Source organism: Pempheris klunzingeri, chromosome 10 (assembly GCF_042242105.1).
Source record: "Pempheris klunzingeri isolate RE-2024b chromosome 10, fPemKlu1.hap1, whole genome shotgun sequence".
NCBI classification, from domain to species: Eukaryota; Metazoa; Chordata; class Actinopteri; order Acropomatiformes; family Pempheridae; genus Pempheris; species Pempheris klunzingeri.
The window spans coordinates 17890457-17903279 of NC_092021.1; positions in this window are offsets into that span (position 1 = coordinate 17890457).

Here is a 12823-nt window from a genome sequence, read left to right on the forward strand (position 1 = left end):
CTCTGGTGTCACGCTAATAACCACAATGCAATTTTCTCACACAAACAGGCAAGAGTACATTAGCATATAATCCCCTGGAATTATGGCTACACTAATCTCCATCACTGTGTCCTCCCAGAGGAATTCTGGATGTACAAATACAAAACCTGCTGCTGCATGTGGAGGAATTTTCTGAGCACTTCAAGGACAGGAGTGTTGCCAGTTTGCAAATGTGATCCAGTTATGGTGCTGTGATGAAAATGTAATATTCGTTTCGGTCTGGATCACGTGTGTGTGTGTGTGGTCTGTCTTTTGTGTCTTTTCTTTGATCTGACACCTTTGCAGTGCTCCATTAAATGCTGTGTATGTCCTTCCCCTTGCCGTGAGGCTGTGTGGCTGTGCCCTGTGTAAACACCTGGTCACCGCCGCTGTGGAACGTCTGACCACAGAACAATGAACAGCCAGCTGGTCCATCTATTATTGTTTATTGAGGTTCACCTCAAGAATTGCATTTGCCCCCCTGTGAGTAATTACAAGAAAATGAGCCTTTGACCTTTGATGCATATTGGAAAAAAACTTTAAGGGTAGTATCGTCAATATGTGCGTATTGATCACAACTGTAATTACTACTAAATACCTAGACAGTCCAGAGGTGGGTGGTTTTACTGTTTGAAAGATGTCTGCTGCAAGGTAATAAATTAGAACACAGAAAACGGGTAACATTACTCTAATCATGAAGTAGTCCATTAGATTTGTTCTTGCTTACCATTAAGTGTGATATTTAAATTGGTTTGATATTCAAGGGGAGCACCGATTGTGTGAGTAACAACAATGTAACAGGGTTAGTTATTCAACTCATTAATAATACACTTTAACTAAATCATAGCCAGCAGTTCAGTCTATTGCTCGGTTTTCGCCATTCTAACAACAATGATGATGAATAATGATTCATTTTAACCTCCTAGATTTTCTAAGAACCTATGGCATGCCTTATTAAAGACAAAATAGGTAGAAGACTAATTAAGCAGACCAAATAGGAATGACGGCATGCCCAACTGCCAGAGCCAAGTAAGGGCTTGAAAAATGGCTCCTCTGCTATTTCAATTAATCAGTTGTATTTTGCTTAATTTTGTTTGACGTTGGCAGAGGAAACGTCCTCTGGGAGTATCTGTCCTTTGACCACTAATGCTTTAGTAATTCTTCCATCAGTAGGACCCATGATTGAAACAATCAAGTGTGTGTCTGTGAGTGTGTGTGCACATTCATTTGGGCCAGAGTTTGTGTGCATTTCCCCACATGTACGTATGTAAGTATTTATGCCTACATGTAGTAAATATATGCACTTGTATATATTTGAGCAGCAGATCAGGGTGCACTGGTCTTTCATTCATTCATTTGTGCCGCGTTCTTCATCTTTTTCCTTTGGAGACGAGTATGGAGGTTGATTGCAAAGCCCACACAACTGAGAGTGGAACCTGATTAACCTCACAGTGACTCCAGAAGCATGTGACCACTGCTGCTTCCCCTCCTCTGCAACCCATAGCCGAGGAAGGAGATGTTGAACTTAACCTCTGCTACAGTGATGAATTAACAATAGAACAATTCAATGCCCCAGTAATTAAAACACTTTGGACACGGTAACATTTTTCAGCTCTGCCACACAGGTTTGTCGGTATTGGTGGCTTTCACCTGGAATCCTGGGGCTCTTTGCTCTTCCTAACTTTGTTTTCTCTGACGCAGATTAGATCTGCCACCCCATTACAGATTCATTTTCCTAATTTTTCATGTCTGCGCCGCGCCCCATCTGCACAGGGCTGATAATTGTGGGGACCAGCCCTGGTGATTAACATCAGCAGAATTAATTACGCCCGCCATTAAGGCTCCAGGTTGCACACAATGATCAAGAGAAATTAACTTTCTCCCAGGCCCCTAAATCATCTCACCTTCAAGTGGAGTGATGGCAAAGAGACAGGCCCGGAGTCCTGGACCCTGCTCGGCACCTTCTTAACCAAACATGAGGTGCGCATCCCACACCCGCACTGCTTCCCACCATTGAGATTATAGCCGCGGCTGATGGGTATCAATTACGACACCTTATGTGGTGGGATGAGCGAGAGGTGTCCAGGGTCTGGTGACTAATGGACCTGGGTTGGAGCCACCCTGCAGCTGGAGACCAAGGAGCTGACTGTTTCTCTGGCCAGGGAGCAGCAGCCAGATGCTGAGGGGCTCAGTTCACCGGCCTGACACACACAACTATATATCTGCACATCACATTTGACTGTGCACTCTGGAGTAGGGTGGCCGTGTGATTGTAGGTTAGCCAGAAACTGATGAGGAAAAAGACTTTGTCACCTCAGTTCTCCAGTCAGACTGCTGGATCTATTTATCAGTTTGTTTTCCTGTCAGGTATAAAATACATTTTAAAATGAAGCCTGGTTGGAGGACATAAGAATTTAAAACAATTCATTGTTTTAAGATTACTTTTAAGCTGTAGCCTGTACAGTAGGTCAGCATCCATAGATGAGTGTGGCTCCTCAGAGAGAGAGAGTGATGTGTTTGTAGGCTATGCTAATGGCGCAGGCCTCATGCCCCCGCAGCAGGGGGAACAGTGGTAATGTCAGGAGGAGATAAGAAAATTGCATCTGTATCATATTGACTTGTCAAGGTTAAGCAGTGTTAGCAGGGGGAGGAGTAAGAGTAACAAAAAACTCTCCATCCCTCCCTCTTTCCTTGACTACTGAAAAAGATGCATGAGAGGCAGGAGGAGAGGGTGAAGAAGTGAACAAGAAGAGGTAGAGTGGTGGCTTTGTTTTGAAAAAACCCTGCTCCATTTTCTAAACGCAGGGTACTGTTGAGATAGCAATCACGCAGAGCAGACAACAGACACACGTTTGCATGGGGAGGGATTGGCTCACTGCTCTCGTTTAGACTGATTTGATTTAGCTCCACAGGATCTAATTAAGCTCAGACCCAAACCTCTTTGGAGTTTCAGCATCCATATTGTGAATGTCAGGCTTTGAGAAATGGCCAAGAGCGATCAAACCTGCGTATGTGTGTTTTTATGAACACACATCTCAGTGATAGAATAACGACTGTCAATGGATGTATGGTAATAAAGTCTGACAATCGTTATGCATAAGGGGCCATATAAATTTTTAATGACAGCTAATGCAACGTGTTGTAAACATAATAACCAAAACAGTAACAATAATGGCCCTGCCAAGTTAACTTGCACAAAAAAAGTGAAACATACGGCGGAAAAAAGAAAATCCAGCAGCACTGCCTGAGGTTCATCCCATGGTGATTGTCACAGTGCTTCCCTTTCCCTCTAATTAGCTGTAGCAGTTTTGCTTGAATTCAGTGTATAATCCCCTGGATGAAGTGCAGTCAGCATCTTTCCTTTTCCTAAAAGCACAAGAGGTGCAGTATCATCAACTCCATCTTCGCTCCAACACTGCCTCTGGATGATTTAATAAGGTTAAAAGACTAGTCAGCAATTACCCCCCGCTCAGTGGAGGAAAACTCTGAAACACAATTGCATTATAGCTGTAGATGAATGCCAGACACTACATCCACAAAGAAAGTGGCTATCTCTGCTCAGGCATAAAAGAGCTTTTTTAGTTACAAATACACAGATGGGTTTTTTTTTACTTTTGAATTTCTGGTTGTGTTTGCGTATCTATCCCAGAGCGTTGTAATGGTCAGAGTGAGACAGTCCAGAGAGTGTCATAGAGTGACATTTATTGCTTCTGCTGTGGGGAAACAGGTAAGCAGAGCACACCATCTACAAAGTAGTCCCCTTTGACACCAGCACTCTACAAATCAGGGCTGAAGGGCAGGCCAGAACGGGGGCACTGACACAGAGGTCCTTTAGAGTGTTCCAGCGTGGCCCAGGAATGTGGCAGAGCGAAGGCAGCTGGGGCAGAACAACCAGACGTCTGGGATTTGTCTGGCACCATGTTTGATTTCACTAACCTCAACATAACACAACTCAAGGAGAGAGAAGTGTCTGGTCAGTGCCTGTCCCACTAAACTAACTCCATACCTGCTTTCCAGCGCTAAAAGTTTCTAACTGGGTTATCCTCTCTACCTCAAGCTGCTCGAAAACTGTCGTGGGTGGTATCAGGTCTATTGAAAATTAGTCCTCCTAGTTGCACTTATTAGATAATACTTCCTGTATTAGTGGGGCAGCAGTGATAGCAGGCAGATTTACAGCTCTCCGCGGCAGGCAGCTCACTTTAACATGGGCGGTGTTAACTCTGCTCATTAAACAGAGGATGTCATCACTCCACGCCACCGCTGCATGTTACATGTCACACATATCCTCCATAGGCCAGCCTCTGTCCACCTCCGTCCACAACATCCTCTAAATCTGTCATTGCCACCTGGACCAGGGTCCCACATTTGACCACACCTCCCCGCTGCAGCTTCGTACACGCATGTGGTGGGCACATGTGGAGGGAGATACACAGGTGTTTGTGTGTTAGAGTGGCACATAGAACGCTGCACCCCCGACCCTTCCTCCACTCACTGTATGTGTGGACGGATGTGTGGGACAGCGGTCGGTCCATCCACATGGGGAGAGGTGTAGGCGTGACGCTCATTACAGAACCAGCTCTGTACGCAGGCCAGATAAGCAGAACAGGACAAGATAAGGAAGCGTGGCTGGCTTCAGCAAAGCACAGCCAGATATTCAGATGCCACCACCAGATGAAACAGCATCCACTCTCTCTCTAAACATTTTCTCTATTGTTCACCCATGAAAATCTTATTTTAATACTATTTGCTGCTGTGCTTGCAAAGCAACTTGAATGTTGTTGAGTCTGCATACTTTGCTCAATATTTTTTTACTATAAGAAAGCAATGCAAATTCAAAAAAAGACAAAGAGAGGCAATCACTTGTGCTTGTCACTTTCCAAATCAACACACATATTACATAAAATATATTATCATACTTTATTATCAGATACATCATTAAAATGTAAAATTTTCAATACAATATGATATATGCACATCAAAATAATATTGAGAAGGAGCACTATAATTTCTTGGGTCGTTGTGCTATAAATACTTACTAGAAGAGAAAAGAGAGAAAGGGGATAATCGCAAACGGGCTTCCAGATTGGGTTCGCCCTCATGCTTAAGGCTCCCTCCAAAGTTGTGTCTAAGCATTGCATGTAATTTATCTTTAAAAGCATCTACAGAACTTTACATGAATCTCAATTTGCATCACACACAAAAAATGTTCTGTAACAAAAGGTCTTAAATTTGGGAAAAATTGTGCCATCATCCATTTAAATTTGCACTATATAAAAAAGGACAGTCTGGGTTAATGTTAACATCAATCCAGCAAATACAAATGTGACACAAAGTGACTACAAATGTGTCACATTTCACCGAGGGAATATTTGTGATTGTTTTGTTTCTTTGCTTGTTTGCATCAAATTGTTCATTTTAATGCTGTGCATCCTAAATTCCTTTTGCTTATTAGCAGCAATGTGAGAAGTAAACAGATTTTTTCTGTAACTATATATCTTAAATATCTATCTATTTATTTTGTCCAAGACATGTTTATTCTGGGAATTATCTGATGAAAACAGATCTCTATAAATTCTAAAAATATGTGAAAGTGCACAGGTAGTAATCATTTCTGTAACTGGATAAAAGGCCATTGAGGATTTGCCTGGGTTGACTTGCAAAATGACCCGTGCCAGCAGCGGCTATTATACTACATTAGTCATCGACACCTGGGACCACAAAGTCCTTATGGTTATTCTTCTTTAAATAGAGTATCATCTGATTCAAAACATTACAGATATGTGTTTGTTTTACTGCCTGTGCACAAAGCAATGTTTTTCTATGTGTGTGACTATTTTGAGTTTTTGCAAGAGTATATACATCTGTGTATTCCTATAGGTGCGTTTGTAAGTCCATGAATGGGTTTTTGGATGTCTGTCTGTCTGTCTGTGTGTGTGTGTGTGTGTGTGTGTGTGTGTGTGTGTGTGTATTCATGTTTCAAAACCAATATTGGATCGCCAGGTGCGAAGGTCATAATTCAGCTGCTTCATAGTGATGCAGATAGTGTTTACTGTATCCAAGTGGTGCCATTAGACATCATGTCTGCAGAAATGTAGCCGTTGCCTCTCATCCAATGGATTGTTCCTCTCATCATCAACAGTGCAATCATTCTCAGTGATAGTAAAGCACAGGGGAGGGAAGAGGAGCCGGCCCTCCAAGATGGATGTGTGTTATTGTTTGTGGGATGACAGTGTGTTTCAATCAGGTCCTCTGTGCTCTAATCCCAGGTAGAGCTCTTGAAGTGCTGAGTCAGTTACTGCCTCATCGATCCATCACAGTGGGTTAGTAGTGGGCAGGTGTACTCCCCAGCTCCCAGGAGACAGAGGAAACACCTGCCCTGCACTGCTCGGGACTTCATCATCCCGCCATTCCTTTGTCTCGTTCTGCCGGGAGCTCAACGTCGGGCCACAGAAAACTGTGAAAGCAGCACTTTTGTGGTCGTTTGTTGCCCGTACACAAAAATTAGGGGAAGGGAGAGATGGTTTTCCCTTGCCTCCCACACCTGCCCCCTCCCTTATTTCTCACCCAGGAAGAAGGGACATGCACTGAATGGACCGCACACAACTGCCTTGGAGCTGCACAGATCACAACAAGCTCACACCTTTTAAATGAGGCGTGCAGGGTCGCGCAAAACTACAGTCTCCAAATCTTCATTTTATTAGACAATCCCTGTGTTATCAAAATGAATGGTCTTTTACGATAGCTGTAGAGGAGGATGACTTTGGAGGTACACTGAGAGAAAGCACTGTGGTTATTATTACATCTGAGAGCAGTGCACCAGCCAGGGGTGAGAGTCTATGTTTCTCCTGCTGCAGGCAGTCAATTAGTGCCAGAGGGAAACACAGCACTCCTCCGTTGCTCTCCGCTGAGGAGCTGTAAATAAAGGTTTTTATTACACCACACTATCAGTGTGTCTTCTCTGGACATCAATAGGCCAATGAATTGAACTGTTTCGCAGCATAATCACTCCTCCTCTTTCTGTTTCTCACTAAAAGCAAGAAGGAAGGTCACAGTCACTGGCTTAAAAACACAACAATTGTCACATTTGTGTATTGATTGGTGTTTTTGTTCTGGCTTTAGCATCAACTTTCACACAAATTCCTTGAATTTTATCAATGTATTATTCATTTTGAAAAGGGCTAGCAAAACAACACACTAACACACTTTATTGCTCCCACAGAGCATTCGGAGAAAACCTGCAATTATCTGTCCACATGCAGGAGAAGGAAAAACACTTCACATCCCATAGCTGATTTAAACAAGCTTTGTCTCAGCCTGTCTGACAGTATTAATACACAGCATGATGGCCACCATGCATCAGACAATAAGAATCAGACAACAATAAAAAAGTAGATGTGTGTAGGAGTTCAAGCAAAACATGTAAGGTATGGGTGAACATGGACCAAGTTCAACAATAAATTATAGAAATGTGAATTAAAGAAATGTGATGATCTTTATAACTAAACAGCACAACATATAAAGTTATACTTTTTATATTTTTCATTTTTGTATGTACAGATCCAGTTCACTGTGACAATTTTATATAATATGTTGTTGACACCATAACAATATATTGCATTATATATAAGTTAATAACTATATTATCATTTACAACTTATCATTCAAAAAATTTTAATCAATATTATCACAGATTTTGCAGCCAGTATTTGAAATATATTGAGCTCCACAATCTGTAAACAACAGTTTTGACTAGTTTACTGACTCAGACTTTTGTTTTTCAATTTACCTGACAAACTTTAAGTGGAAGTGCCATATAACTATGATCTTGGACTCCATTGTGCTGTATTCTGTTTTGTCAGATTGTATAAGGACAGAGATACTTATATAATTAATAATTATATAGGTAATTATGTAGGTAAAAATACAGAAAGCATTGAATTGTCCCTATATAACATTTAATCTGTTGTGCTGTTATCCTGCAAAGCATGTCATCCTCTGGTAAGGAAGGTGTTATGTATATGAATTAATCACATTAATGCCTTATGATGCTCCTGCAGCAATATGTCTCTTCTCAATTCTTACTGCAGCTACACACACACATATTTAGTGACAGGGCGAACCAAAATGCAAGGCCACTGTAACCAACTTTAGCTCCTGTAAACTGAATGTGAATTCTATTTATATTTGGTGTGATTTACACCCAATTTCCTCTATGCAAGTGAACAGGAAACAGATGCTAGGAATTGTTCTTTCCCTAAATTCCTCAGAGAGGGATTCTAGTCAACACCAACGTGTGAGATTGGCTTTGTACTTGCATGCGAAAAGGTAGTAGACAGTGACTAAATTGACTCCCTAGTTTCCCTGCTCTGAATCTCCATTTCCTCAGAGTTTCCACTTGCGTATGTCCGTCTGCCCAAACCCAGGTTATGGCAGGCAGGCTTCCCTAATGGAGTCATGGAGCCAGGTCTGCGCTGTCTCAGGACAAGGTCAAGCTTAACGCACCAGGCACCACAGACACTGAAGGTTAGGGTTTGTGAGGGACATTAAGTCCATACAAATATTTCAGTGACAAATGATAAGACAATGTAAACACATGTAACTTGTGTAGCTATAATGAAATTATGCCAGTTGCTATATACAGTATTGTCTCTTGCATGTATTCTAAAAATGCTTTAAAATAAATCAATCATTTTGCAACAACCCCCCTAACAAACTATACTTTTGCTGTGCAACAGCTAATAGGCCAATAATAAAAATGTGCTTCCCGTAATTACATCAATTAAGGAAACAAATATGATTAAGGTTTTGAGATGATTGCAGATAATAAAGTAGCCAGACATGTGACACAAGGGGAAAATAATAATTTAGTGTGGAGGAATATTGTTTGACATTTACAAGGTGATATGATTGGAAAATAAAGGGCCCATCTTTTCATGGACCATGGTGCCATCTAGAGGACGCTGAAAAATAAAGGCGAGCCAGGCACAAAATGGCCATTATTTGAGAGGTTGTGTTGTTATTTGCTTTGTGCAAATTGTAAGTCTTGTGTTCAGGCACATGTGGGTTCATGGTTCACAGGAACGGGTCATTTTTATGTTATATTAAGTGGCTTAAGTGAATTTAGAGGAAAGGAAACCCTTCAGGCTTTGCAGTTCTTTTATGCATGATCCATGACACTTGCATCTTGTGTGGCGCATTATGGTATGGTGCCACCTACTGTTGGATCACTTCATCTATAAATGAACTTGGTGCTGCAATCAAAGCAGCCATTCTATTGATATAATCAAATTAAAGTGATACGAAGGTCAAAAGACTACACAGCTTGATAAGTGAGAGTGCGTGTGTGTGTATCTCTGTACTCTGTATTTTCAGCCACGCCACCTGATAAGAATAAAAGGGGGAAAGGTTATATTCATGTCATCCCTCACCTCACAAATGATTTGCAGCCACTGGCTCTTCCCTCACAAAGATTTACTGTACATGAAATTTTTGCTGACATGGTCCTCTTTGGCCGCTGCGTCTCAGATATATGGCAAACCATAATTTGGCGGTGTAAAATGGGTATAAAACCTGTATTAATTATTTAATCGTGGTTCTAAGTGCTGCCTTTTAGTCCACGCCAGGATGTCATCCCCCTCTATTTCAGGGGATCGTTATATCACTCATTTGTCACAGAAAAAAATTACAATCAAGACCGAGATTGTATAGTTACATGGTAAATCAGAGCAAACCAAGACTTTTTATGGGCGTCATTAACTGTAACTTTTTTATATTTTTCTTAACCCTGTTTGATGTAAATGAACTACTAATTGCATTTAAACCGGAGTTCTCAAGCGCTGGACCTAATTGAAGGCCTCTTTGCATATGTAGCACTGATAAATACTCAAACCTACAGCGATAAAACAGGATCTTATCCTTTCACTGGTTTCTTAAAATGCCATATGAAAGGACAAAGCAGCCACCACAAGTGCACAGAATAGAAATGTCCCTGGCAGGTAGCAGTGTGTGGGTCCTGTGATATATCTTTGTGTCAGGGGGCAGTTAGGTACAAAGACTGAGGGGTGTGATCAACAACCAAACAAACATGTTGTCCTGAGGTTGGGGCGAGGAGGTGTACACAGAGCATCCATCAAACTACATCTGTGAAAGGCTGATACTGTACTGTTTTCTCTCACTACACTCGCTAAACTCAGCTCAGCTCCTCCTTGCAAATCTCAGTTATGAGATTATTTCAGTTATGAGATTATTTATCCAGCCAGAGGCGATGATTGTTAAGCATTTGTTCATTGTGGTCACTCACAGGTCTGTTTGACCTGTGAAAATGGCCGACATGTTAAACAAAACTAGATGCAACTTCACCCACTGGTAAGGCGCATACATACTTAATGATAGTGCCGTTTGCTGATCCTAATGAATGCCTAAAGCCAATGTATATAAAATATGTAAATGAGATTCAAGTTGACTAGTGCTGGACATACTGTTATTTCAGTTGTGGTGAAGTCACACATACGACTCAACATTATACACATGTACGTACACTTCTTGGGCATGAAGAGGATTCAGATACAACTGACAGTGGTAAAGGAAAGCAAGAAAAAGTAGCATTATCACAATTTTACCTACTGTTTTGAAAGACCTGCATTCAGTATTTATGGAAAATTACTTCAAGGAACAAAGGTAAAAGCATTCATAATGCAGGCAGAATGGTCTCAGTGTGTTTCAGCGTTTGATTGTCATTACTGATACATTCATTTGTATTCATCATTTTTATGTTGCATTTTGTCAAGATGGTTTTAATTTCTACTAGTTTAAATACCGTAGAGAAGTTAAGCCTATACTAAGGCATTGGAGATTTTTAGCATATAAAGTGAAAAGCATCACATCTTTTACACATAAATTATTAATATTAATCATTCAGCGCACAACAACTGTACAGTAAATGGCTTTCTAGCTGTTTGATAATCATTTTCGGGTAAAATGTATTATATTTGTAATGAAATGTAGAGAAGTAGAAGTATAAATTAACATGTGGAAGTACTCAAGTAAAGTACATCAAAATTGGACTTAAGTATGGTACCACTGACATTTGACAATAAATGTCAGATACTGAGAATAATTCAATAAAATCAACCTGTTGAGTGAAAAATAAATGATAATGCACCGATATATCAGTTATATTGTCAAAATGTCAAATGTTTCTTAGCTTTTCATTATGGGGGAATTGTAAGTAGTGATTGATGTGAAAGTGCAACATTATGTTAATACAGAGGGAAAATATCAGCTGACGAGAGCTAAAGTTTATAGATGAACAAAAACTGTAATTAAAATATAAATTATCTCAGTGACAAAGCTCCGCCATCAGTTTCAGAAATGAAAGACAGAATCTGGTATGTGGGGTTTTTATTGCATAACTACTTACCATCCATCCATCCATCCATTGTCTATACTGCTTATCCTTAAGGGTCGTGAGGGGGCTGTAGCCAATCCCAGCTGACATTGGGCGAGAGGCGGGGAACAACCTGGACTGGTCACCAGCCAATCACAGGGCCAACACGTAGAGAGAGACAACCATTCATGCTCACACTCACACCTGCGGGCAATTTAGAGTCACCAATTAACCTGCATGTCTTGTGGGACTGTAGGAGGAAGCCCGAGTACCCAGAGAAAACCCACGCAAGCACGGGGAGAACGTGCATAACTACATACCAAACAAGCATAAGAATGAAAGTATGCTTGTTATTGTGTCATTCTAGAGTTTTTTTGGATTATACCTCTTACATGATTCAGTACAGACAAAGCTTCAAACTTCAATGACATTTGGTCAATACCCCGACCATCTGCTCCACCTCAACAACAGAGGCTCACGCAGACGCTCAGATGCTGAGTGAAACACATTCTTGCTGAACAGGCATCCTCTGCAAATATACAGATAATATATTGCGTATTGTTGTCAGCAGTGTCATCACCATCCTCTAATAGTCCAACAGGGTCCATTTCACAAAGAGAAAGATGGCTTCCATATGTAAACTCATCATAGGGCATCAACATAGCAATAAATATAGGATATTGGCATTTCTGCTTTCAGTGATGTTCCCTATCTAAAGGTAGCCTGCTGCATACGCTCTAAAGCACAAATGATTTCCCCAAAATGACTCACATGGAAGTAGAAGTTCAATCAAGGACAAACTGTGAAGTGGCTGTGATTTCCTCATTTGTACATAGTTTAAAAGATAAAGAACAGATCAATTACAGATCAAACACAGCAAGTGCAGTAAAGTAAAAAGTCAAACACAGAACTGTCTCTTGCATCTGAACTATGGACTGATCATAAATACTCATCATTAACAGTGCCAGGGAAACATTACCCTTTTTATTGGGGCTGTATATTCCTCACACACTACAATAAAGTTAATGACAGACATTGTCTAAACCATAAAACAGTCGTATATTTGGAGATGCTGGTCAGCTTCAACAAGCCTCAGTAGCATCTGGCTCATAGATCATACCGGCCCAATCAAGTGTTCTTGTCAGAGAGATCTAACTTCAACTGGAAACGGAGACGTATGTCACGTTTTCACAGTTACAGCTGAATACAGTTGTTACAATTCTAACTAAGCTAAGGTGCCATTTGTTCTGAGAAATCCATGCCAGTGTACTGTACAGAATGAGTGTGTCAGTGACACAGTGATGGTGCGGCTGGAGATGCTGCTGCTAACAGAGATAGACGAAATAACTCCTCACAGTACAATACAAAGGCACTTCAGTGAATATCCAATTCTTAGTTTGCTAGAGCTCACTGAGATGT